Source organism: Salmo salar, chromosome 07 (assembly GCF_965601325.2).
Source record: "Salmo salar chromosome 07, fSalSal1, whole genome shotgun sequence".
In the NCBI taxonomy this organism is placed as follows: domain Eukaryota; kingdom Metazoa; phylum Chordata; class Actinopteri; order Salmoniformes; family Salmonidae; genus Salmo; species Salmo salar.
In genome coordinates this window covers 15,680,582-15,705,065 of record NC_138297.1, presented here as the reverse complement: position 1 = coordinate 15,705,065, position 24,484 = coordinate 15,680,582, and the positions used below count along the sequence as shown (strand labels likewise).

General features: G+C 43.1%; 1 protein-coding gene and 1 long non-coding RNA gene across 3 annotated transcripts in view; both read right to left on the bottom strand.

Moving 5' to 3' along the window:
• Positions 1–9,740, bottom strand: part of LOC106608563 (RAS guanyl-releasing protein 2) — a 54,826-nt gene extending 45,086 nt beyond the window's left edge. For both annotated transcript variants that reach the window (XM_045721568.2, XM_045721566.2), the window contains exon 1: positions 9,306–9,740. The gene's annotated coding sequence lies outside the window, so the exon portion shown is untranslated. The remainder of the gene's footprint in view (positions 1–9,305) is intronic.
• Positions 9,741–13,978: 4,238 nt separating this feature from the next.
• On the bottom strand, positions 13,979–24,403 carry LOC106608600 (uncharacterized). The gene is made up of 5 exons (XR_006770567.2): positions 23,189–24,403; positions 15,838–15,943; positions 14,889–15,006; positions 14,494–14,683; positions 13,979–14,374 (listed from the first exon to the last, which is right to left on the bottom strand). It is a non-coding gene; the product is annotated as an uncharacterized LOC106608600 (long non-coding RNA).
• Between the last annotated feature and the right edge of the window lie 81 nt (positions 24,404–24,484).

The following is a 24,484-nucleotide window of genomic DNA, read 5'->3' as shown; positions in this document are numbered from 1 at the left end:
TATAATCATGTATATTATGGCAGGCATTGTGGTATGAAAGCCTGTATGTTTTCATTTCTTTATACAGATGCTTCCTGTTCAACTTTTGTCCTCTGCCAGATGTGACAACTAGCTACATAAGTAACATAACAAATGCCGGAAGTCTGTGGGTGTGTGTTTTTACTATCCTTGTGGGGACCAGAAGTCCTCACAAGGATAGTAAAACAGGGAACATTTTCACTGGTCCCCACGAGGAAAAAAGGCTATTTTAGGGTTAGGTGACAATTAGGGTTTCAATTTGGGTTTAGGGTTCGGGGTTAGGGAAAGAAGGATTTTGAATGGAAATCAATTGTTTCGTCCCCACAAGAACAGTAAAACAAACGTGTGTGGTGTGTGTGTGTGTGTGTGTGTGTGTGTTTGTATTTTGAATAAGTTGCTCAAGGATTACATGAACAATGAGTTTAGCTGATATTGATATCTCTTCTTCATACTCCTCATTGAAATCACCAAGTAAAAAGACAGTACGGTTAACACATTCTCTCACTTAGCGTTATCTCCTCACACACACACACCCTATAATGTTAACATATTTTGCATTACTCATCTCATATGTATATACTGTATTCTATTCCATTCTACCCTATTTTAATCTGTACTGCGCCGACATTGCTCGTCCAAATATAAAAATAAAAATATATATATATATATATATATATATATATATATATATATATATATATTCTTAATTCCATTATTTTAGATGTGTGTGTATTGTTGTTAAATTGTTAGATATTACTTCTTAGATATTACTGCACTGTCGGAGCTAGAAACACAAGAATTTCGCTACACCTGCAATAACATCCGCTAAACATGTGTATGTGACCAATAAAATTTGATTCGGTACTCCTATTTCTATGCTGAAAGATGTGTGAGATGAGAACACACGCACCCAGAGCAAGACGAGAGTGACAGATCAACTGAGAAATGACTCGCCTCGGCCTGGTTACGGTAACTACCCACAAGGCACTATGCCAAGACACTTGTTTTTCTTTCATTTCTCTCTCTCCCCCCCCTTCATCATTCCTCTCTTCTGTCTCTAACTCCCCGCAGTGCTGAATTGAGAGTTTCAGAATTTGCTACCTGTTATTGATGGACTGTCGTGGTCCCTGAGGCAGGCTAACCGTCTCTCAGCCAGCTATCATTAAACTCCCCACAATGCAAATATGGGACAATTTTTTTACCCCGCGGGCAGATGACGAACAGCACCAGGTCCACTATAGCCAATATGATACATGCATTATAGACCGAGATAAGCTTTGACTATCCCAGGAGGACATCCTCAAAATATCCTCACTCAAAACGCCAGTACAGACCTGGGATTAAATAATATTAATTTGCTTTCAAATACGGTTTTTTGATTGAGGGTTTGCACTTTTGGGACTACTCCGTTGGTTCCATTTGCTCCCCTGGGCAAGCTCAATCAAGCGCAGATAAAGTTATTTGTACGAAGACAATTACTATTTGAACGCAGAGAACTATGAATCAGTTCCATTGACATTCTCAAGTAACAACGAGTAATGTCTAGTATTAAAGTCACATACCTCCCTTTTCTTTAGTCTTGTTTAAAAGCCAACCACACATACTGCGTTTTCTCTAGATGGCGCCAGAGAAGGCAGACGTTTTACATGCCCCCAGCCGATTGTGTTTTTTTGTTTGTTTATTTGCGTTGTTTGGATCTTAATCTTTTACTTATTTTGTACACAATGTTGCCGCTACCGTCTCTCAGGACTGTGATTACTCACCACGAACTAGCAGAGTCCATGAATCTGACGAGCCCGACGCAAAGAATATACTGCTTCCTCGGGAATAGGCCCCCCTCCCCGTGATCTGTGTGAAGAGGAGAAAGAGGGGCCCAAGGTCGGGCTGCATTCTGAGAATTAGTCCGATTAATTGGTATCAGCTTTCTTTGGTCCTCCAATAATCGGTATCCGTGTTGAAAAATCATAATCGGCCGACCTCTAGTACATACCCCAACCAGAAGCCATGGATTGCAAGCAGCACCCTCACTGAGCTAAAGGCTAGAGCTTCCGCTTTTCAAGGAACGGGACTCTAACCCGGAAGCTTATAAGAAATCCCGCTATGCCCTCCGACGGACCATCAAACAGGCAAAGCATCAATACAGGACTAAGATCGAGTGGTACTACACCGGCTCTGACACGCGTCGGATGTGGCAGGGCTTGCAAACCATTACAGACTACAAAGGGAAGCACAGCCGAGAGCTGCCCAGTGACACGAGCCTACCAGACGAGCTAAACTAATAACACTGAAACATGCATGAGAGCACCAGCTGTTCCAGAAGACTGTGTGATCACGCTCTCCGCAGCCGATCTGAAGGCCGCAGGGCCAGACGGATTACCAGGACGTGTACTGCGAGCATGCGCTGACCAACTGGCAAGTGTCTTCACTGACATTTTCAACCTCTCCCTGTCCGAGTCTGTAATACCAACATGTTTTAAGCAGACCACCATAGTCCCTGTGCCCAAGAACACTAAGGTAAACTGCCTAAATGACTACCAACACGTAGCACTCACGTCTGTAGCCATGAAATGAAGTGCTTTGAAAGGCTGGTAATGGCTCACATCAACACCATTATCCCAGAAACACTAGACCCACCCTAATGTGCATACCGCCCCAACAGATCCACAGATGATGCAATCTCTATTGCACTCCACACTGCCCTTTCCCACCTGGACAAAAGGAACGCCTATGTGAGAATGCTATTAATTGACTACAGCTCAGCGTTCAACACCATAGTGCCCTCAAAGCTCATCAATAAGCTAAGGACCCTGGGACTAAACACCTCCCTCTGCAACTGGATCCTGGACTTCCTGACAGGCCGCCCCCAGGTGGTAAGGGTAGGTGGTAACAACACATCCGCCACGGTGATCCTCAACACAGGGGCACCTCAGGGGTGTGTGCTCAGTCCCCTCCTGTACTCACTGTTCACTCATGACTGACTGGCCAGGCACGACTCCAACACCATCATTAAATTTGCTGATGACACAACAGTGGTAGGCCTGATCAACGACGGTCTTGAGGGAGGAGGTCAGAGACCTGGCCGTGTGGTGCCAGGACAACAACCTCTCTCAATGTGATCAAGACAAAGGAGATGATTGTTAACTACAGGAAAAATAGAACCGAGCACGCCCCCATTCTCATCGACGGGGCTGTTGTGGAGCAGGTTGAGAGCTTCCTTGGTGTCCACATCACCAACAAACTACCATGGTCCGAGCACACCAAGACAGTCGTGAAAAGGGCACAACAAAACCTATTCCCCCTCAGGAGACTGAAAAGATTTTGCATGGGTCATTAGATCCTCAAAAGGTTCTACAGTTGCACCATCGAGAGCATCCTGACTGGTTGCATCACTGCCTGGTATGGGAACTGCTCGGGCTCCGACCGCAAGGCACTACAGAGTTCCGGTCTACTTAATGGGGTGGGTCTCCCATAGACACCAACGCAATAGCAGCTGGGTCTGGTCTACTTAGTTCATTGACTTTCATTGAACCAGAAAAAAACCTCAGAGTAGGGTGTCTTGCTTGCTCTTCCATCTCTGCTATGGCTGTGTGCAAGATGGGGACTTGGGGCATGATAGGAATGAAGATAACTCTGAAAAGTCCACATTTGTATCTAGCTATTAGATAAACACTGAGCAATAGAAGGGTCTCTGTGTGGATTTTTGTGGACACAGACATAAACTGAGGTCAAAACAGGAATAATGAAATGTACGAACACACGCTCTATTGCAGGAGTATGGTAAATTAGTTTAAACAAGTGAAGCGTATACTTTCACACCTGTTGCAGATACTGGATGTAGACAGTGCACTCTAGTCAGAATAAGCATCAATACTCTGCTTTTACTACTCAACAGGGCAGATACTCCTGTGTGGTCACCCATTGTCTTTCCATTTGTTCTCCCAGCCACCTCATTGACTATGTATCACCTGGCTGCTTTTGCCCTTTAAGGTGAAAGGAGCACTGACAGGATGAAATTGCCCAGGTCCTCTCTGGCTCCTCTCAGGAACGTGTGGGGGAGTGAAGGCGAGAGAGAGAGATGAACGAATGAGGGAGAGAAATAGAGGTAGAGAAAGTAGGAGATGGAGGAAGGGAGGGAAAGAAAGAAAAAGTGAAAGAGAACGAGAGGAGGGAGAGAGTAGGAGAGGAGGCAGTGAAGCGTACCCCAGTGATGTGACTGCATGCCTCTGGTTAGCTGCTTCCCTGTAATTACTTTCTTTGTTGGTTTATTTTGCTCTCCTGAGATTGATTTTACTTCCTCTGTCTTTCTACTGATCAGCTTCTGTACTTCCTTCTTCCATCCTTCTCTTTCTCACTCTCCTCCACTCCTAAATCCCTCTCTACCACCACCCCCCACCACCACTTTCCTTCTCCCTCCCCCCCCCCCCCCTCCTCCTCTAACCAGATCTCAGTCCTTTGGCATAAATTAGCCCTTTACAAAGAATCCAATTAAGGCCAGTTTGCCTAACAAGGCACTGGGGCATGGCGGCGTTGACGCAAGTCAGAGAGGTCGCTGGCTGCTCTAGGAGGCTTTGGGAGAGGCAATGTGCCCGCAGAAAGAGGAGAGAGGAGGTGAGTTACTGTATATACGGGGAGAGATCTATTTCCTAACTATCCATCACACCCACCCTTGTGAATTCCTTTTGTTCATGCTGCTGAGGTGTGGATCACCAAACAAATGACTTGTAGGTTCTATCACGCCACATGTAACGGAGGTTCTTTTGATGGATTTACCCACCCCATTAAGTATTTTATTGGTTCCGGTAAATTGACTGAGAACACATTCTCATTTACAGCAACGACCTGGGGAATAGATACAGGGTAGGCAATTGGTGAATGAGCCAATGAGTAACCTTGCCTGAGATCTAAAGACTTGCGTTAACTCCTGAGCTAATGCGCTGGCTTCAGCTCAGAGGGATAACGATCTGGCAGCATGCAGGAGAACCAGGGTTCAAACACTTCTCTCAGTGGGCCTTTGAAGGAACATAGCGCAAGAAGAAGGCATAATATAAAGTAAATGGCACATGGATCAATCAACTAAGAAATTGGTTGTTTTGATTTTGACTAATTGTCTGATTTGATTGTGCAATGGCGTTTGTATTGAAAGTGCTGCATACTATGTGCGGTGGCTAAAGGGAGGACAGTGGATGGATGCAAGGACAGTGGATGGATAAAAACATATTTTACATGATGGCGCAATTCTCTCAATCAGAAACGGATTCGCAAAAAGAGCAGAGTAAGAAGCATGTTACCCAATATTAAAATAATTGCAGCAGTTAATCAACAACATAAACACTCAGCTCGTCATGCAACTTGAACAGAATCTCGCCAAAACAAGCTGATAAGGTTTGACTTTAGAAGACCTGTACATATACACTACATGGTATGTGGACACCCCTTCAAATTAGAGGATCCGGCTATTTCAGCCACAACCGCTGCTGACAGGTGTATAAAAATCGAGCACACAGCCATGCAATCTCCATAGACAAACATTGGCAGTGGAATGACCTTACTGAAGAGCTCAGCGACTTTCAACGTGGCACCGTCATAGGATGCCACTTTTCCAACAAGTCAGTTCGTCAAATTTCTGCCCTGCTAGAGCTGCCCCACAAGCTCACAGAACGGGACCGCCGAGTGCCGAAGCGTGTAGCGCGTAAAGATCGTCTTTCCTCGGTTGGTGTATCTGTACTTTACTATTTATATTTTGGACAACTTTTACTTCACTACATTCCTAAAGAAAATATTGTACTTTTTACACCATACATTTTCCCTGTCAACCAAAAGTACTCGTTACATTTTGAATGCTTAGCAGGACAGGAAAATAGTCAAATTCGTGCAATTATCAAGAGAACACGTGGTGATCCCTACTGCCTCTGGCAAACTCACTAAACACAAATGCATCTTTTGTAAATAATGTCTGAGTGTTGGAGTGTGCCCCTGGCTATTCATACATTTTAAAAACAGTCTGCCCCTTTACCCCTACCTACATGTACATATTACCTCAATTACCTCATCTGACCTGTTCCCCAAGACATTGACTCGGCACCTGTACGCCCTGTATATACTGTAGCCTCGTTATTGGATTCTGTTACTTTAGTAAATATTTTCTTAACTTTACTTTTCTTAAAACTGCATTGTTGGTTAAGGGTTTGTAAGTAAGCATTTCACGGTAAGGTCTACACCTCTTTTAGTCGGTGCATGTGGCAAATACATTTTGATTTGATTAATATAAGGATTTATACTTTTACTTTTGATACTTAAGTATATTTGAGCAATTACATTTACTTTTGATATTTAAGTATATTTAAAACCAAATACTTTTACTCAAGTAGTATTTTACTGGCTGACTTTCACTTTTACTAGAGTAACTTTCTATTACGGTATCTATACATTTACTCAAGTATGACAATTGGGTACTTTTTCCACCACTGGTCGAGATCAGTCTGGAAGAACTTGACTGGCCTGCACAGAGCCCTGACCTCAACCCCATCGAACACCTTTGAGATTAATTGGAACGCCGACAGCGAGCCAGGCATATTCACCCAACATCAGTGGCCAACCTCAATAATGCTCTTTTGGCTGAATGGAAGCAAGTCCCTGCAGCAATTTTCCAACATCTAGTAGGAAGCCTTCCCAGAAGAGTGGAAGCTGTTATAGCAGCAAAGAGGGACCAACTCCATATTAATGCCCATGATTTTGGAATGAGATGTTCGACGAGCAGGTGTCCACATACGTTTGGCCATGTAGTGTATATCTCCCATCATCCCACTGTATTGCTGTAATGTTCTTTGTCAGAAGCTTTATTGAAAACCCCCAGACAGACAGACTTACAAGTCAAAGCCTTAAAGGCTTTGGTTGTTACAATTCTAATAGTTCGCCGAATTTCAGTTTGTGACAAAACAAGCAAGTATAGTGTAGAGAATAATTGTAACATCTAACCGCTGTGAAATATCTTTTCCATAACCAAAAGTATTGTATTTTCAGCTTTTTGAAGCTGGTGTACAAAACTGAAAGTAAAAGACGCCAACATGAAACTTAAGAACGGGAAGCATAGAAATTGTGCACATAGAACAGATCTACCGCTACTTAGACTTGCATTCAATGAGAATGACAGATTTATAACTCACATTTTTATGTGGATTTGGTTGCTCAAAAAGTTACATATTGCAGCTTTAAGTCTGACAGAAAACATCCTAGCAGGTCAAATCAGTGAGGCTGCAGACCAAAAAAAAACATCCAGAACACCAGGCCCTGTCCTAATCCCCGCTGCTCCGTGGACAGTTGGAGGAAAGTGCCTGACAGAGCCGGTGGAGTCAAGCCGCCCACGGCCCTGTCTGCGCTCCCACACACACAGAGTAATGTAGGGGTTTTCTCCAACAGTGAATTCAGCAGAAGTTCCACCCCCATTCATTTTCAACAAGGGCACACAGAGAAAATGTGCAGGGGATTGTGGGAAGGTGAGCGGCGAGGACCCTACTAGTGGAGCGGTAGAAAAGGTTGAACTTTATGCATATTTCAAGCGCAGCGTTGGAGACGCGGCGGAATTAAGCGTTGGAGCGAAGCCTTGTCAAGATGAGGCGTCGCTCTGGTCAAAACCCACTAATGAGGCCGGTGGACTGATACCCAAACAAAGTAAGCCTGGGTTTGACCTGCGGAGCCACACATAGCATGGTGCACAGACTGGAATGTAACCCAATGCTCATAGCTGATTCATATCACTGTGTATAGAGATTTATATGCTGTAATCAGTGGTGGGTAGCAGCACTCCAAAGCGCTTATGAATAACATTAGACCTAATAGTTAGTGCACGTGTGCTGTGTAGCTATTATTGCCCTTGTACCCTGTACCCTGGGTCTCGACCCGCCCTGTGCAACTGGGTCCTGGACTTTGACGGGCCGCCTCCAGGTGGTGAGGTTAGGAAACAACATCTCCACCCCGCTGATCCTCAACACTGAGGCCCCACAAGGGTGCATTCTCAGCCCTCTCCTGTACTCCCTGTTCACCCATGACTGCGTGGCCATGCACGCCTCCAACTCAATCATCAAATTTGCAGACGACGCTACAGTAGTAGGCTTGATTACCAACAACGACGAGACGGCTTACAGGGAGGAGGTGAGGGCCTTTGGAGTGTGGTGTCAGGAAAATAACCTCTCAATCAATGTCAACAAAACAAAGGAGATGATCGTGGACTTCAGGAAACAGCAGAGGGAGCAGCCCCCTATCTACATCGACGGGACAGTAGTGGAGAAGGTGGAAAGTTTTAAGTTCGTCGGCGTACACATCACAGACAAACTGATTTTTTTTTTACATATATATTATTCATACTAATTCTGATTGGCTGAGCCTGGTACCCCAGTGGGTCGGCCTGGCTCCCAAGTGGGTGGGCCTATGCCTTCCCATGCCCACCCATGGATGCGCCCCTGCCCAGTATGTGAAATCCATAGATTAGGGCCTAATTAGGGCCTAATTCATTTCAATTGACGGATTTCCTTATATGAACTGTGACTCAGCAAAATCTTTTAAATTGTTGCATGTTGTGTTTATATTTTTGTTCAGTATAGATAAATAGCCATACAGTGAGTTGCTCCGTGTTGAACAATGATGTAATGAGGTCTATAGCTGCTATTGTACCTCCCTAATTACAAAGAGGGTAGAATAGCCAGCCCAGACTAAACAGCTGTGGTAACATTATCTATGGCAGTCTTAACGTGATAACCCTGTCTGTCTCATACACAAATATAGCCTATCTATTTCATCCAATAGGCGTGAGAATACGCTCACCCTGGTACTCGTCTACTGTGAAAACCACAAAGGTGCGGTTTGCTAGAGAATGCAATAACGCGCCACTGCCTACTGTTCACTGATAATTTGATTTCATGGGGAAATGTGTGTGGTTATGATGTATGAAGCACAGTACATACCCACTGCATGAGTTTACATGATTAACCCTCTCTTGCGCGATTGCCCGTAAATCATATCCAATCATTGCGCAAATTGGGGATCATTGAAAGAGCCATTGGAAAAGAAAACACTATTCAAATATAACTTGCGTCACAGCTTGCCTCTTTTCAAATAACCCTCCACAAGCTTGCCTTATGAGGTAAAGAGAAAAGTGAGTTGAGTGATGCCAAGAGCCGTCCAAACCACGAGAAATCAGTCATGTGTAAAGGTAATAAAATAACGCGGGTCATGCATTACATCGCAGGTGTATACCCCTGCACTCTGCTGTGGACTAGAGATAGATGTCTTACCTTCAGAGTTTGGAGAGTCCCATCACACGAAATGTCTGTCCAGTCAATAATGTCAGACTGTGTGCCAGGATACCTTTCATAAACAAATTACCAGACCTTGTAGGCTGGCTGTTCCGATGATCTAACTGATAGGGTATAGCCTTTTTGGTAGCCCCTAAACCAAACGATAAAGCCCATGCAAGCACTTGCAAGTCCTTGGAAAAAAACGCTGAAAATTATTCGGAAAATGAAGTCATAAGTTTCAGATAAGAGATCCGTTGGAGTTGATGCTACAGGTCCCAAATGCACATTTCTGCCCGTGCAACTTACTACCGCCTGCACTTAGCACCAAGTTAAAATAAATGCCTGTTGCCGCTTAGGCTACCCTCATTTCTGTTGATCGCTAGAGCCGTACTAACTCACGTGTGCTCTGCTATGTGGTTCACAATGCTATGGTTTAGCTCAATCCACTGTCTCAAAGTCCCGCCTATTGGCGATGCCTCATCATAGCACCCCACCGGCAATAACAAAAAACTGGATATGTGCATGACTAGCCTTGCAAAATTATTGGAACTTTTAAAAACAATCCCTGTTTTTCCCGAAATCTCGGATGGAGGTTTTACAGAATTATGAGGGAATGAGAAGGGATCCTGAATACTCCAACCAGGATACCTTGAAAACATTCCCGAAATGTTGCATCCATATGTGTAGCAAATGGTGATATGTGAAACTGACTCCTCAGATTGCCACTTGAGCCAAGTATTTAGCGTGGTGCTTACTGGTAAGAAGCTTCAGTAAAGTGTCAAATTCGATTAAAAAGTGAAACTCGCATGAGATTGCCTGTACAAGCAAGATGAAACATCTGCATGAGCAGACACTGAGTTGTGAGAGAATAAATGTGGTCAAGCGAGCAAAGGACAGGTGTGACATTGTGCAAGAAGAAAATCAGATCAAAAATAAATATGTTTTAAACAGTACATATAGACAGTGGAGACCCGTCCTTCAACTCAGTGTTTGCTCATGCTGTTTCATCTTTCTTGTGCAGGCCATCTCATGCATGTTCGACTTTCGAATCGAATTTGACACAAGCTTGTTACCGGTCAGCACCACGCTAAAAGCCAGCTATTCACTTGTCGCAAGTAACAGTTTTAGGAGTAAGTTTTGAGCCCCACCTGTTTAGCTAAATATATATATACATACATATATATATATACACAGTACCAGTCAAATGTTTGGACACACCTACTCATTCAAGTTTTTGTCTTTATTTTTACTATATTTCTACATTGTAGAATAGTAGTGAAGACATCAACACTATGAAATAACACATATGGAATCATGTACTAACCAAAAACAAATCAAAATATATTTTAGATCCTTCAAAGTAGCCACCGTTTGCCTTCATGACAGCTTTGCACACTCTTGGCATTCTCTCAACCAGCTTCATGAGGAATGTTTTTCCAACAGTCTTGAAGGAGTTCCCACATATGCAGAGCACTTGTTGGGTGCTATTCCTTCACTCTGTGGTCCAACTCATCCCAAACCATCTCCATTAGGTTAAGGTCGGGTGATTGTGGAGGCCAGGTCATCTGATGCAGCACCATCACTCTCCTTCTTGGTCAAATAGACCTTACACAACCTGGAGGTGTGTTTTGGGTCATTGTCCTGTTGAAAAACAAATGATAGTCCCACTAAGCACAAATCAGATGGGATGGTGTATCGCTGCAGAATGCTGTGGTAGCCATGCTGGTTAAGTGTGCCTTAAATTCTAAATAAATTACAGACAGTGTTACCAGCACAGCACCCCACACCATAACACCACCTCCTCCATGCTTTACGATGGGAAATATACATGCGGAGATCATCCGTTTACCTACTCTGCGTTTCACAAAGACACGGCGGTTGGAACCAAAAATCTCAAAATTGGACTCTAGACCAAAGGACAAATTTACACAGATCTAATGTCCATTGCTCGTGTTTCTCGGCCCAAGCAAATCTCTTCTTATTATTGGTATCCTTTAGTAGTGGTTTATTTGCAGCAATTTGACCATGAAGGCCTGATTCACACAGTCTCCTCTGAACAGTTGATGTTGAGATGTCTGTTACTTGAACTCTGTGAAGCATTTATTTGGGCTGCAATTTCTGAGGCTGGTAACTAATGAACTTATCCTCTGCAACAAAGGTAACTCTGGGTCTTCCATTTCTGTGGCGGTCCTCATGAGAGCCAGTTTCAGCATAGCGATGGTTTTTGCGACTGCACTTGAAGAAACTTTCAAAGTTCTAGAAATATTCCATATTGACTGACCTTCATGTCTTACCAAATACCAAATAGGGCTACCTTCTGTATATCATCCCTACCTTGTCACAACACAACTGATTGGCTAAAACGCATTAAGAAGGAAAGAAATTCCACAAATTAACTTTTAATTTATTTATTGAAATGCATTCCCGGTGACTACCTCATGAACCTGTTTGAGAGAATGCCAAGAGTGTGCAAAGCTGTCATCAAAGCAAAGGGTGGCTATTTGAAGAATCTCAAATATAATTTATATTTTGATTTGTTTAACACTTTTTTGGTTACTACAAGACTCCATATGTGTTATTTCATAGTTTTGATGTCTTCACTATTATTCTACAATGTATAACATTTTTTTAAATGAAATAAAAACCATTGAATGAGTAGGTGTGTCCAAACTTTTGACTGGTACTGTATATATCCTGTTGCCTAGTAACCTTATCCCCACCTACAGTGGGGGGAAAAAGTATTTGATCCCCTGCTGATTTTGTACGTTTGCCTACTGGCAAAGAAATTATCGGTCTATAATTTTAATTGTACGTTTATTTGATCAGTGAGAGACAGAATAACAACAAAAATATAGAGAAAAACGCATGTCAAAAATGTTATAAATTGATTTGCATTGTAATGAGGGAAATAAGTATTTGACCCCCTCTCAATCAGAAAGATTTCTGGCTCCCAGGTGTCTTTTATACAGGTAATGAGCTGAGATTAGGAGCACACTCTTAAAGGGTGTGCCCTAACCGCAGCTTGTTACCTGTATAAAAGACACCTGTCCACAGAAGCAATCAATCAATCAGATTCAAAACTCTCCACCATGGCCAAGATCAAAGAGCTCTCCAAGGATGTCAGGGACAAGATTGTAGACCAACACAAGGCTGGAATGGGCTACAAGACCATCGCCAAGCAGCTTGGTGAGAAGGTGACAACATTTGGTGCGATTATTCGCAAATGGAAGAAACACAAAAGAACTGTCAATATCCCTCGGTCTGGGGCTCCATGCAAGAACTCACCTCGTGGAGTTGCAATGAGCATGAGAACGGTGAGGAATCAGCCCAGAACTACACGGGAGGATCTTGTCAATGATCTCAAGGCAGCTGGGACCATAGTCACCAAGAAAACAATTGGTAACACACTACGCCGTGAAGGACTGAAATCCTGCAGCGCCCGCAAGGTCCCCCTGCTCAAGAATACATATACATGCCCGTCTGAAGTTTGCCAATGAACATCTGAATGATTCAGAGGACAACTGGTGAAAATGTTGTGGTCAAATGAGACCAAAATGGAGCTCTTTGGCATCAACTCAACTCGCCGTGTTTGGAGGAGGAGGAATGCTGCCTATGACCCCAAGAACACCATCTCCACCATCAAACATGGAGGTGGAAACATTATGTTTTGGGGGTGTTTTTCTGCTAAGGGGACAGGACAACTTCACCGCATCATTTGACGGGACCATGTACTGTCAAATATTGGGTGAGAACCTCCTTCCCTCAGCCAGGGCATTGAAAATGGGTGGTGGATGGGTATTCCAGCATGACAATGACCCAAAACACACGGCCAAGGCAACAAAGGAGTGGCTCAAGAAGAAGCACATTAAGGTCCTGGAGTGGCCTAGCCAGTCTCCAGACCTTAATCCCATAGGAAATCTGTGGAGGGAGCTGAAGGTTCGAGTTGCCAAACGTCAGCCTCGAAACCTTAATGACTTGGAGAAGATCTGCAAAGAGGAGTGGGACCAAGTCCCTAATGAGATATGTGCAAACTTGGTGGCCAACTACAAGAAACGTCTGACCTCTGTGATTGCCAACAAGGGTTTTGCAGAATGACCTCTGTGATTGCCAACTCGTGTTTTGCAGAATGTCAAATACTTATTTATTTATTTTTCCCTCATTAAAATGCAAATCAATTTATAACATTTTAGACGTGTTTTTCTGGATTTTTTGTTGTTATTCTGTCTCTCACTGTTCATATAAACCTACCATTAAAATTATAGACTGATCATTTCTTTGTAAGTGGGCAAACGTACAAAATCAGCAGGGGATCAAATACTTTTTTCCCCCACTGTATATATACACCTATCTACCTCCATTTTATCGTAAGCCTCCACATCGACTCGGTACCCGTGTGTATAGCGAAGCATTGTTGGAAAGGGCCATAAGTCAGCATTTCACTGTTAGTCTACACCTGTTGTTTACGAAGCATGTGACAATGTACATTTGATTTGATGGACTCGATGATGGTCGTTTAGAACTGAATTACTACACAGCGTTCAAAGGAGGACTGAGGATAAAACAACACCATGCATTCACCAAACATTGCACCTAGGAAAACAGATTTTTTTTTTATTGTAATTGTCTGATTTGGAATTACCATTGTCTATCAGTTACAGAATCAAAAAATATTTCAATTTGGCATTGGAAGTTTTATTGAATACAGTCAGTAATACAGGAGTCAAATTGCAAGGAGTCAGATCAGATGTTATCAGCAAGCCAGAGCCATCTGTGGAAAGAGCACAAGTAGAAGATATAAGTGAAAACAGAATAAATGTATCATTCAACATCTGTTTCCACCTAAAACAATGACATGAACTCTGTCCCAATTCATCTTTGCTTAACTCCTCACTTCCTCTCTACACGCATCCTTCTCAAAAGCCATTGGAGGAGGTCTGAGGCGAGGAACCTTGGGTCGTCTCCTCCATTGGGCTTTTAGAAGAAGGCGTGATGGTCAGTCCTTGCATCCATAGCTCTATGAATTTGAGAGTGGCTACATTTCTCCAGCCCCATCCCTAAGCTTTTCACTGAAACAGACGGGGACACCGCTTTGTTATTGTTATAACTGCTGATTGCCACTTTAAGAAACACACAAACGATGAAGTATGTTTAAGCATACATGACTGTTGGGAGTGTGGTGCCACACCTTTATCTCCCAGGTGCAGCAGAGCTGACAAACTAAAGATGAAGTTGCAGTAGATGTCTTGACCACCCTTTGGCTGTTGTCCAGAGAGTGGTAGCACTGTAAGGTGTCCCAGGCACTGATTTGTGGCCACGTCACCTCCCACAGAACCAGTGAAGAGCTCCAGGTTCTTACGGTGGGGCATCAGCATAATCTATAGAGAGGGCAGAACTATACTAGTGATGGAATTAGATTTAGTATGGAGTTACAGTCCCAACTTAAAATCATTGTACAATCCATAGACATTGGTAAAAAGGTCAACAAAAGTATGGAACAATGATTTTAAGTTTGAGGAAGGTGGAGCAATACATACTATATGTGCTGAGGTGTTTAAGGCATAAAATTAGTTGGTGACTCACTGGTCCAAACTTGGCGTCCTCTGCCTCGTTGGTGTAGTGGTCCAGGGCAATGAAGTAGAAGCCTGACTCCACCTGGTCAAATATGTTCTACACACACTGAAATCTCTCCTGAGAACAGCTGGAGTGAGAGAGAGAGGAAAATAAGATGTGAGAAAATGTCACAGGCAGAGTTCAATTGGATTGTAAAGGTTTTAACATCTTAAAGTTGCCTCCAAGGCAACAGTCCATTTACAGACTGCTGTGGCTGGATCAAAAGAGGCAACTATGGATAATCATTTAGCCAAATAAGTGATAACACATGATGTGGGACTGAATTGCCATGTACCAATCCACACCATCTGTCAGTCAGCATGGCTCAGTGTTGAACAGCCTGCTGTCATTTCATGCTCATCCCACCTCGTAGAGAGCTATCCTCCTATAGGTTTTCACTTCATCACTTACCTACACCACTCATATTGTTTAGCAGTAGCTAGGTTTCCATCCAATTGTTGACAAATTTTCATGCGAATATTCTAAAATCTGCATAAAGAAAATATGTGCATTTTCCCACCAGTGGGTTATTTCCACCAAACTGACTTGTTACGGATAAAAATCAGTGTGTAGCTTAAGTTTTCATGTACCGAATAAAAATCTAATGTACAATGTGTTTCCATTGCATTTTCAACTTTACCGATAGTTTTTTCACAAACTATTGCATTAAAGAGCAAATGTGCCTCCTCTGGTCTTGGCACGGGCGCTCTAGCCAACAGTTCGCAGATAGGCCTATAGTGCAGGTAGGCTCTGCAGGTAGGTTAGTCTACATTAGGGGTGTCAATCTCATTCCATGGAGGGCCTAGTGTCTGCTGGTTTGTCCTTTCAATGAAGCCCTAGACAACCAGGTGAGGGGAATGAAAGAAACAAGTTCTAAACTGGGTGACATTAAAGCTATTGAAACTGTAAGAATAATTACATGATTGGTCTTTGTATGGACATGTTTGACGAAGGATGACGTCATCGTCTTTCTCCAGGAAGACACCGTCGTAGACGCCCTTCTCAACACTACATAGAGAGTCAGACTGCAAGATGATATCACAAAATTATACATCAAATCAAACCACCAAGGTGTGGCAAGTAGCATAGAGCAGGTAGTCTCAAACTGGGGTACGCACAATGCCGTTGGGGTTACGCCAATAAAAATGTGATTGACATTTTAAAAAAATACAAAAGAAATAATAATATTCTTTTTTTTTTCTTTTCTTCACATTTTCAAACAGTACATTTATATTTTCTAATGGGGCTATACATTTGGGTGAGGTTTTTCTCTCGCCTGGGTAGCCTCGTTTCACTGCCAAAAATAAAATGAAACCATCTAGTGTTCAGCGAAGTAACAACACAATGTCAAATACAGGTAGCCTAGTCAAATAATTAACATCCAATCACATTAACTGTTGGAGCTCTTCTCTGTCTGCATTAACAAGGACAACACACAGGTCTTTCCATCATTGTATGATTTTTTTGTGTGCAAATTAACTCAAGCTTACGGACAATGTCAAATGTGATATAGCGAGCGAAGCACCTGAGTGAGTTGGGTGCGCAATTACGCAGGTACTTTCCTGAAAAGGATGACACAAACAACTGGATTCGTTATCCCTTTCATGCCCAGCCTCCAGTCCACTTACCGATATCTGAACAAGAGAGCCTCATAAAAATTGCAACAAGCGGTTCTGTGAAAATTTTATTTAATCAGAAGCCAGTCAGATTTCTGGATTGGGCTGCGCTCAGAGTATCCTGCCTTGGCAAATCGCGCTGTTAAGACACTGATGCCCTTTGCAACCATGTACCTATGTGAGAGTGGATTCTCGGCCCTCACTAGCATGAAAACTAAATACAAGTACAGACTGTGTGTGGAAAATAATTTAAGACTGAGACACTCTCCAATACAACCCAACATTGCAGAGTTACAGAGTTATGAGCATCCTTTCAAGCACACCCTTCTCATTAACCTGTGGTGAGTTATTCACCATTTTCAATGAACAAATAAGGTTTTATATGTAAGATGGTTAAATAAAGAGCAAAATTATTGATTATTATTATATAATTATTTGTGCCCTGGTCCTATAAGGGCTCTTTGTCACTTCCCACGAGCCGGGTCGTGACAAAAACTCACACTCATTCTTATGTTTAATAAATGTATAGTGTGTGTGTGGCAGGCTTACAATGATGGCAAAAAACAGCATTTGAGAGTGTGCTGACCCTGGTGCTAGAGGGGGTACACAGCTGGAGTTTGAGTGGGAACCACTGGCCTAGAGATTAGAGAGGTGGGTTGCTGGTTCAATAACCCAAAACATAGTAAAAATAAAGAAAAAACCTGAAATGAGTAGGTGTGTCCAAACTTTTGACTGGTACTGTACAGTGTCTTGCAAAGGTATTCATCCCCCTTGGCATTTTTCCTATTTTGTTGCATAACAACCTGTAATTTAAATTGATTTGGATTTCATGTAATGGACATACACAAAATAGTCAAAATTGGTGAAGTGAAATGAAAAAAGTAACTTGTTTAAAAAATAAAAAATGTTACATGGAAAAGCGGTGCTGCATATGTATTCACCCCCTTTGCTATGAGGCCCCTAAATAAGATCTGGTGCAACCAATTACCTTCAGAAGTCACATAATTAGTTAAATAAAGTCCACCTGTGTGCAATCTAGGTGTCACATGATCTGTCACATGATCTCATATAAACATGTTCTGAAAGGCCCCAGAGTCTGCAACACCACTAAGCAAGCGGCACCATGAAGACCAAGGAGCGCGCCAAACAGGTCACGGACAAAGTTGTGGAGAAGTGCAGATCAGGTTTAGGTTATAAGAAAATATCTGAAGCATTGAACATCCCACGGAGAACCATTATTAAAAAATAATAAGAATATGGCACCACAACAAACCTACCAAGAGAAGGCCACCCACCAAAACTCACGGACCAGGCAAGGAGGGCATTAATCAGAGATCAAATGATACAAACCCCCTAAAAAAATATATTTTAATTCCAGGTTGTAAGGCAACAAAATAGGAAAAATGCCAAGGGGGTGAATAGTTTTGTAAGCCACTGTATATGTCGTTAGACTACATGTGCATAACTGTGGTTTAAATGTACATTAGCTGTTTTTCCTCTTATTTTGGAAGTAATATAACATTTTAAAATCTATTTTGAAAACATGCAACCTAAGAGTTCATGCCTTCAAGACAGAGGCTTAGGTTACAGTCAATTGGTCTGAGGATTTTAAAGTCTTATAGCACTACTTTGTATTTAATCCCACATTGAAATCAAAGTCAGTGAGCCAGTTAAAATTGGTCAGTATATTACAACTGCATTTAGTAGTAGTTAGAAATGTCCTAACAAGGTAGTCATGCTGCCTGACAAGTAGGCGCGACGTTAGCCTTGATGAGGCCCTTACTCTCTCGGGGTTGTTGTGTGTAGTGTGATTTCCTTAGGGTCAAGCGACGTGGCTTCAACCCTCCATCAGGTAAATACCCCCTTCTACCATTTTCTACTCTCACCCAGAGGCGGCGCTCCTAGTGGCCGGAGACTTTAATGCAGGGAAACTTAAATCAGTTCTATCAACATGTTAAATGTGCAACCAGAGGGAAAGAAATTCTAGATCACCTGTACTCCACACACAGAGACGGGTACAAAGCTCTCCCTCGCCCTCCATTTGGTAAATCTGACCACAAATCTGTCCTTCTGATTCCTGCTTACATGCAAAAATTAAAGCAAGAAGCACCAGTGACTCGGTCGATAAAAAAGTGGTTAGATGAAGCAGATGCTAAACTACAGGACTGTTTTGCTATCACAGACTGGAACATGTTCCTGGATTCTTCCGATGGCATTGAGGAGTACACCACATCAGTCACTGGCTTTATCAATAAGTGCATTGAGGACGTCGTCCCCACAGTGACTGTACGTACATACCCCAACCAGAAGCCATGGATTACCGGCAACATTCGCACTGAGCTAAAGGGTAGAGCTGCCGCTTTCAAGGTGCGGGACTCTAACCTGGAAGCTTACAAGAAATCCTGCTATGCCCTGCGACGAACCATCAAACACGCAAAGCGTCAATACAGGGCTAAGACTGAATCATACTACACCGGCTCCGACACTCGTCTTATGTGGCAGGGCTTGCAAATTATTCCAGACTACAAAGGGAAGCACAGCCACGAGCTGCCCAGTGACACGAGCCTACCAGACGAGCTAAATCACTTCTATGCTCGCTTCGAGGCAAGCAACACTGAGGCACGCATGAGAGCATCACCTGTTCCGGACGACTGTGTGATCACGCTCTCCGTAGATGACGTGAGAAAGACCTTTAACCTCTTACATCTAGACGTTCCGCTAGCGGAACACCTGCTCCCATATCCAATGATAGGCGTGGCGCGAATTACAAATTCCTCAAAAATACAAAAACTTCTATTTTTCAAACATATGACTATTTTACAGCATTTTAAAGACAAGACGCTCCTTTATCTAACCACACTGTCCGATTTCAAAAAGGCTTTACAGCGAAAGCAAAACATTAGATTATGTCAGCAGAGTACCAAGCCAGAAATAATCAGACACCCATTTTTCAAGCTAGCATATAATGTCACAAAAAACAAAACCACAGCTAAATGCAGAACTAACCTTTGATGATCTTCATCAGATGACACGCCTAGGACATTATGTTATACAATACATGCATGTTTTGTTCAATCAAGTTCATATTTATATCAAAAACCAGCTTTTTACATTAGCATGTGACGTTCAGAACTAGCATTCCCACCGAACACTTCCGGTGAATTTACTAAATTACTCACGATAAACGTTCACAAAAAACATAACAATTATTTTAAGAATTATAGATACAGAACTCCTTTGTGCAATCGAGGTGTCCGATTTTAAAATAGCTTTTCAGTGAAAGCACATTTTGCAATATTCTGAGTAGATAGCCCAGCCATCACGGCTAGCTATTTTGACACCCACCAAGTTTAGCCCTGACCAAACTCCGATTTACTATTAGAAAAGTTTGATTACCTTTGGTGTTCTTCGTCAGAATGCACTCCCAGGACTTCTACTTCAATAACAAATGTTGGTTTGGTTCAAAATAATCCATAGTTATATCCAAATAGCGGCGTTTTGTTCGTGCATTCAAGACACTATCCAAGGGTGACGAAGGGTTACGCGCCCGACGCGTTTCGTGAAAATTTCTAAATATTCCATTACCGTACTTCGAAGCATGTCAACCGCTGTTTAAAATCTATTTTTATGCAATTTTTCTCGTAAAAAAGCGATAATATTCCGACCGGGAGTGGTGGTTTTCGTTCAAAGACGAAATAATAAAAACATGGAGTCAACTCGTGCACGAGCCTTAGTCTCATAGTACTCTGACCGGCCACTATCCAAAAGCGCTAATGTTTTTCAGCCAGGGCCTGCAAAGCCACGATTCAGCTTTTTGCCGCCTTCTGAGAGCCCATGGGAGCCGTAGGAAGTGTCACGTAACAGCAGAGATCCCCTGTTTTGGATAGAGATAATCAAGAAGGCCAAGAAATGGTCAGACAGGGTACTTCCTGTACAGAATCTTCTCAGGTTTTGGCCTGCCAAATGAGTTCTGTTATACTCACAGACACCATTCAAACAGTTTTAGAAACTTGTTTTCTATCCAAATCTAATAATTATATGCATATTCTAGTTTCTGGGCAGGAGTAATAATCAGATTAAATCGGGTACGTTTTTTATCCGGCCGTGAAAATACTGCCCCCTAGCCATAACAGGTCAACATATACAAGGCTGCGGGGCCAGACGGATTACCAAGACGTGTGCTCCGGGCATGTGCTGACCAACTGACAGGTGTCTTCACTGACATTTTCAACATGTCCCTGATTGAGTCTGTAATACCAACATGTTTCAAGCAGCCCACCATAGTCCCTGTGCCCAAGAACACAAACGCAACCTGCCCAAATGACTACAGACCTGTAGCACTCACGTCCGTAGCCATGAAGTACTTTGAAAGGCTGGTAATGGCTCACATCAACACCATTATCCTAGAAACCCTAGACCCACTCTAATTTGCATACCGCCCAAACAGATCCACAGATGATCCAATCTCTATTGCACTCCACACTGCCCTTTCCCACCTGGACAAAAGGAACACTTATGTGAGAATGCTATTCATTGACTACAGCTCAGCGTTCAACACCATAGTACCCTCAAAGCTCATCACTAAGCCAAGGATCCTGGGACTAAACACCTCCCTCTGTAACTGGATCCTGGACTTCCTGACAGGCCGCCCCCAGGTGGTGAGGGTAGGTAGCAACACATCTGCCAAGCTGATCCTCAACACTGGAGCTCCCCAGGGGTGTGTGCTCAGTCCCCTCCTGTACTCCCTATTCACCCACGACTGCATGGCCAGGCACGACTCCAACACCATCATTAAGTTTGCAGACGACACAACAGTGGTAGGCCTGATCACCGAAAACGACGAGACAGCCTATAGGGAGGTGGTCAGAGACCTAGCCGGGTGGTGCCAGAATAACAACCTATCCCTCAACGTGACTAAGAAGATGATTGTGGACTACAGGAAAAGGAGGACCGAGCAGGCACCCATTCTCATCGACGGGGCTGTAGTGGAGCAGGTTGAGCGCTTCAAGTTCCTTGGCGTTCACATCAACAACAAAGTAGAATGGTCCAAACACACCAAGACAGTCGTGAAGAGGGCACGACAAAGCCTATTCCCCCTCAGAAAACTAAAAAGATTTGGCATGGGTCCTGAGATCCTCAAAAGGTTCTACAGCTGCAACATCGAGAGCATCCTGACTGGTTGCATCACTGCCTGGTACGGCAATTGCTTGGCCTCCGACCGCAAGGCACTACAGAGGGTAGTGCGTACGGCCCAGTACATCACTGGGGCTAAGCTGCCTGCCATCCAGGAACTCAACACCAGGCGGTGTCAGAGGAAGGCCCTAAAAATGGTCAAAGACCCCTGCCACCCCAGTCATAGACTGTTCTCTCTACTACCGCATGGCAAGCAGTACCAGAGTGCCAAGTCTAGGACAAAAAGGCTTCTCAACAGTTTTTACCCCCAAGCCATAAGACTCCTGAACAGGTAATCAAATGGCTACCCTGACTATTTGCATTGTGTCCCCCCCACCCCCTCTTTTACGCTGCTGCTTCTCTCTGTTTATCATCTATGCATAGTCACTTTAACTATACATTCATGTACATACTACCTCAATTGGGCCGACCAACCAGTGCTTCCGCACACTGGCTAACCGGGCTATGTGCATAGTGTCCCACCACCCGCCAACCCCTCTTTTAGACTACTGCTACTCTCTGTGCATCATGTATGCATAGTCACTTTAAACCATATCTACATGTACATACTACCTCAATCAGCCTGACTAACCGGTGTCTGTATATAGCCTTGCTACTTTTATAGCCTCGCTACTGTTTTTTTTCACTCTTTTTACTGTTTTATTTCTTTACTTAAATTATTATGGGAATAATAGGTTTTTGCACTATTTGTCAGAGCCTGTAAGTAAGCATTTCACTGTAAGGTGTACACCTGTTGTATTCGGCGCATGTGACAAATAAACTTTGATTTGATGAGCAGAAGAAGGATAGTGTTTGAGGCTCAAAAGCATGTCCTGTTAAGGCGTGAGGGATTTGTGATAAAGAAGCATAGGTTGTGTTTTCTGAACTAAAGGAGTAGTGTAACGATCCTAGCCTTGAGAAATCCCCCATGTGAGATTTTGCTCTTGGCATCTCCCTTGGGGTTCCTTTAGGGCAGGGTTTCCCAAACCTCTCCTCGGCCCCTCCTGACGTTTCACTTTATTTTTAACCCTTAACTGACACGCATGGGTCAATTAGTCAACTAATTATCAAGCCTTTGACAAATTAAATCAGGTGTGGCTGTTTAGGTGTCACGTGTGTTCCCCCTCTGGCCTCTAGGTCACCAGGCTGCTCGTTATGGCGCACACCTGTCACCATCATTACGCGCACCTGCACATCATCAGACTCACCTGGACTCCATCACCTCTCTGATTACCTTCCCTATATATGTCACTCCCTTTGGTTCCTTCCCCAGGCGTTATTGTTTATGTTCCAGTGTTAAGTCCGTGCGCTCTTGTATTGTTTTGCGTTTATTTATTGAAACACTCACTCCCTGAACTTGTTTCCCAACTAGGCGCACATTACATTAGGGTTAAAACAAAAATGTGAACTTCTGGGGGGTGGAGAAACCCTGTTTTAGGGTCAGATGCCCCAGGGAAAAGCTCTATTTAGGGTGATACTCACCCCTGCCATTAGCTGCAATATGGTCATCTGTTCCGGTTAGGTCCATGTCCTCCGCTGTGACTTTTGATTACAATAATATACAATTAACATGAGGCAGCCATGACTTGCATATGTTATCTATTTAGAAAACAATAGTTACACTTTACATGCGTAAACAAACACCAACTAAATAGGTACCGGAACTGACCTGAGAGTGCGAGCTGTAAAGAGACAGTCAGCTGCTCTTACCACTAGCCTTGCCCATGGCCAATGGCTAGAGGGACATCAGAGGCAGCATAATTCACCCATGGCCTGGACAAAAAAGCTCTAAGGCCTGAAGACATGCTAAGTGTTATGTAACTATTTAGTTGTTTGTTTACCATGTAAAGTGTGAGGCCTTAGACCTTTTTGGTCCAGGTCTTTAGTGACTCCTTTAAGTCATGAAATAAATGTATTTCCTTGTGCTTCCACGATGTGGTATTATTGAAAATCTTTCACATAATTAACGGCAAGCAGCTATCTAGGCCCAATGTTCACTGGGGTTGCTAACGTTAGCATACAAGATACTGTCACAGATAGATGAGAACATGTTGTAGAACATCTTTGATAGTTGGCCAAGCGAATACATATCACTCCCTGTCTACAAGATGAACCAATATCCGTAACTGATTGAAATAAAATAAGAGTTTAGAATTATGCCGACCGAAGTACATAAAATACTAGATTATTTGCATTTTCTTGTCCGATAATTTACCTCGCGTTCTCACCGTAAAGTAGATATCTGCATCCAAATAAGCAGTTGTTTATTTGTACTAATAGCGCAAACTCAGGGCGCGTCGAGTTTAACGAGGTTAAGGGACGTAGCATCAGGTCTCTCTTATTGAGTTTGATGCGCCGTGAGTTTGTGCTATTACTACCTAGAAACATTGTGCTTATTTGTTCATGTACTACATAGTTAAGGGTAGACTGTGTTGGTATACGCACAGATAGAACAATGAGACAGATTTCACCGAACGTATAATTATGAAGCATTCCCGTGCCCGTTATTTCGCCCACCAAGCAAGGAGTTTTTGTATGGAGGTCAATGACTGTCGAATTTGGTCAACAAAAAAATGTATGCTTTATTTGTTACGTGAGGTGTATTTGATCGAATAAACGTTTCGTAATGCTTAAGTTGTTACGAGTGTACTAATATAAGTAGGGCACGTGACATCCCGGCAACTTTGAGAGAAAAAAACACTTTATATCGCAGTTCGCTCGAGATGGCTACACATATTCATGACATGAGGCTCGTAGCAAATAATCTCTCTCCAATAA